We start from the raw sequence: 4,543 nt of genomic DNA on the forward strand, positions 1-4,543 counted from the left end.
GGCTGTACATTTACACAGCCGTTAAGCAAATCGTTAAGTATAAAACATCCCCTAGAAATTGAGAAGTACAGATTACACATCTGGGTGCTGTCACTTTAAATTCAACTCAAATAAATGTTGGTGCTGCATCTTTAATAACCCAAAGTGGCTACGTGTATCTTTTGAGTTATCCGACATAACAAAAAGGTTCAAATCATTTGGTTAGTAAACCTCACAATGTAGTCTGAGGCATCTATTGCTTGCACCTGAAGCCAGGTGGTATTTCTGCATGGATCAGTTCCTAGAGTGAAATAGAAAATGCAGCACAGCTGACAGCAAACTGCATGGTCCGGAACAGAACCGGCACAAGTGCAAACATATTAGTGACATTTCAGAACTTGCCTGCCACACAAGGCCATCTATTTTAGACACTGATTTGCAGCGGAAATCTGTTTAAGAATGTAACACAGAGGATCAGATTGATCTGCTCCTGTTCTCTTTTCTCAATCGAATAAAAGGACTGGAAACCCCAGGATACTGTGAGAAAGAACTGAAGAAAAGGACAACTGAATAATCTGCTCCACCACCACAGTTGGCAACTCTCTCGATGCTGCATGTGCTGTATGGGCCTAAATGCTTTCGTTTATTGTTCAGGGTTTGCAACTTGTCGGGAAATGGCAATGATAACATAACATTATCATGTATGCCCCTGCTCCCTCTCACTTTTCCGACCTGCTTTTGCATTCTCTCAACCCTCAAATGCATTGTGTTGGGTTTATCTTTGAGACCTGTTTCCGTCTACATACAGTCTTGTGCGGCACTTGTTGTTTGAGTCACACATTGCTGCCTGTAAGCAAAAAGTTATGGGCAGGGAGCTGTCTCTCTGCCACAAAGACGCTATCACCTTCCATCTGCTTTACAAGGCTTTATCTTGTCCCCTGAGCCACTTAATCCTTACAGAACACTCAAGTCACCTTGCACCAAGCGCTCCTCTCACCTGTGTGAGCAGATAGCCGAGGAAATCTCAAAACACGCTGGAGCCTTCCACATACACATCACAGGCCAGAGTATCTGCAGCTTTACACGCGTGTACGTCCAGCATGGTTTCGGCAGCATAGCGTGCACGCGTTGATTAAAGCTCATTATGTGCTGCAGCATTTTCAGCACTAGAGCAACCTACAATGTGTATCAATTCTCATGATATTACCATTAAACTTAAGAACCAAACCTCAATGTTATGTCATAAATACTCCAAATTATACAAATACTTTATAAACAGACGCACTTACCAGAACACCCTCCTACTGACTCTGCACGGTTTTCCTACCAATTCGATTGTAAGCTCTTCGGGGCAGGGACTCCTTTTCCTTAATGTTACTTTTATGTCTGAAGTGCTTCTTCCCATTATGTGTTATTTGTATTATTTGTTATTTATATGATTGTCACGTGTATTACTGCTGTGACGCGCTATGTACATTAATGGTGCTATATAAATAAAGACATACAGTACATACATAAACCATTGCAAATTGTTGTAGTAGTCTGTTGTAGGGAAACATGAACAAAATGTAGTTTAGTGTTTGTACAAACAATACATTGATTGGCCAATTGGTGTTTAAAAATACAGAGCCCCCTCCAGCCAATTCTTTAAGCATGCACATGTATGCCATGTAACAATATCAATATACACACAACATAGTTGATAATTACATGATTTTTTAATGCATGATATTCATAAAGTTTTTAAACATGCATTAAATTACAGTTAAATCTTGTTTTCATGGCAGGACTCTCGTCTGCTGACCTCTTGATGTCTTTCCATGTTAAAGGACAATAGATCCACCCTGCGACGATTTCCCTGCCGTGCGTGGTCCTACTGCTTTGGCACATCACAAAGCTGCTTCCCCCCAGATTCCTGATTTAATGAGGCTGAGTTTTGGCAGAACGGAGCGTGCTGTGTAGATGCAGTAATCTCAGTGAGTTCTCCCCTTCTGTCTCTTGTCCTGTTTTTTTTACCCATCACATTATTCACACTCTCTGTAATCTGCTCTCTTTTCTTGCACTGTCCTCTGTATGATTCTCCATTTTAAAACCCCCACCCCATTATGCAGGATTATTATCAGGATGTTTCAGAGATGATTGTACGGAATTTGCGTAGGTTTGTGGGACTGGGGAAACTGCATCTCACGCACCTTGTGCTGTATCAACATCAAAATGCAGGTAGCAAGAGGGTTAACCTGAGATTTAATTATGGCCTATAGCAGGAGTGGTCAACTTCAGTCCTCAAGGGCCACCAACAGGTTAGGTATTATGGATATCGCTGCTTCAGCACAGGTGGCTCAATCAGTGATTGAGCAGATTGAGTCACCTGCGCTGAAGCAGGGATATCCTTAAAACCTGACCAGTTGGTGGCTATTGATGATCGGAGTCGGCCATCCCTGGCATATAGTGTCAGGATGGCCAGGAACTGTAATCCCTAATTAACAAAGGTGTGTGGATCTCTACAAAATGAAATAGCAAACCCCTTGGACTGGCAGAAAGGCCTGAGTTTAAAGGAGAGCTCAGTACTGTTTTTCGTCTCCATACATGCAGTTCTATACTTCAGCCAACAGGGGGAGCATCTTGATCGATGCTGTCATGAGAATTTCCCAGTTAGTTGAATGAACCATACTGCAAAAGTCTGCAGCCACCAGTCAACAACGCAGATCCCTAACATTGACCTCCTCCCAGCCACAGCGCACACACATACACACACACACACACGCGCACACGCACACGCACACGCACACACGCACATACTGTACACTGTGTTCAGAAAAAATTGGACCCCTTTTATTTTTCATCATATCTTGCAGAAAAATCACTACATTTTGATGAAGATGTGAGCAATTAGATGATTACATTTAAGAATTCTTTGATCTAATAATTATTCTTTGGATTTGGTGACGGCGTGATGGCCTCATCAAGCGCATAGTCTCAAAATGGTGTTTAGCGAAGAAGAAAAGCGCGTGATAAAGTGCTTGAGACAGAGCAGGAATTATGGTCTAAAACGCTGACATGAAACGTTTCTTGATAAAGGGCGGTCGCTCGGAGGACTGAAAAAACGTATTCGTAAAACAACATATCGTTCAGGGGTGGGAGCAGCTGGATCAGCGCGTTATCGATTACGCAATCTGACAGCGGCTTTCTCGTCTTCGAGCGCGCGTTTCAGCAGAAGGAGCACACTTTGAACCATACTTTGAACTCAAACATTATAGTAATTTTAGTGTTTCAGATTAGATTATAACAGTTTAACACATTTACGAGCTACGAAGGAAAATCTCCTATTTCTTGTTTAATGAACATGAAACTCCCGCAGTGTATCTGGGACTTGTGGACATAATACAGCAACATCAATTTAGTTAACATCAGTTGATTGTCTACAGTACATTGTGCTTGTGATATAGTGTTAATCTACATAACAGACCTACAATTGTGCACATTTTCATGAGGATTGAGTGTGAAATATATGAAATGATGAAAAAACAACTTTTTTTCCTGAACACAGTATATATAAATACACACAGTGGTCGACAAATCACCCAAAAATCTACTCGCCACCTAGTCCCGCCCCCAGACCCGCTTTTTAAAAAATAAATTGAATAAATTCCTAGTAAGAACAACATTAGTTTTTGACATAAGTTTATTTATTGTATTACATTATACTACAATTTGTCCTGGTTACGCGCGTGTGTGCTTCACAATATCTAAAGCAGCAATCCCGCCTGGGATCTTACTTGATCCGCAGTCCCTCAATGTCCAGGTACCTCATTCCCGCAATTTTATAAGTTGGAGGGGAGGCGTTCCCCACCTGTCTTCTGGGTTAGGGGGGATTCCGATGTCTCCCGTCTGAAGCTTGAGAGTCAAATCTGGAAGAAAGCAGTATAGGTTATTTCGGTGTAGTATAGGACAGTTAAGATATACAGGGTAAATAAGATATCCAGATACAGAGAGGGGAGAGAGAGAGGGGGGAGAGAGAGGAGAGAGGGGAGAGAGGCAGAGACGGGGGAGAGAGACAGAGACGGGGGTGAGAGACAGAGAGACGGGGAAGAGAGACAGAGAGACGGGGGAGAGAGACAGAGAGACGGGGAAGAGAGACAGAGAGATGGGGGAGAGAGACGTGGAGAGAGACAGAGAGATGGGGAGAGAGACAGAGAGACGGGTGAGAGAGACATAGAGACGGGGAGAGAGAGAGATACAGGGAGAGAGACAGAGAGACAGGGGGGAGAGACAGAGAGACTGGGGAGAGAGACAGGGGAGAGAGACAGAGAGACAGGGGAGAGAGACAGAGACAGGGACAGGGGAGAGAGACAGAGGAGAGAGACAGAGAGACAGGGGAGAGAAACAGAGAGACAGAGACAGGGGAGAGAGACAGAGAGACAGAGACAGGGGAGAGAGTCAGAGAGACAGAGACAGGGGAGAGAGACCAGATGGGGTGATTGACTGACTGGGGGGGGAGGTGACTGACTGACTGGGGGGGGGGGTTGACTGACTGACTGGGAGGGGTGACTGACTGACTGGGGGG

This window comes from Ascaphus truei, chromosome 7 (genome assembly GCF_040206685.1).
Source record: "Ascaphus truei isolate aAscTru1 chromosome 7, aAscTru1.hap1, whole genome shotgun sequence".
Lineage (NCBI taxonomy): Eukaryota > Metazoa > Chordata > Amphibia > Anura > Ascaphidae > Ascaphus > Ascaphus truei.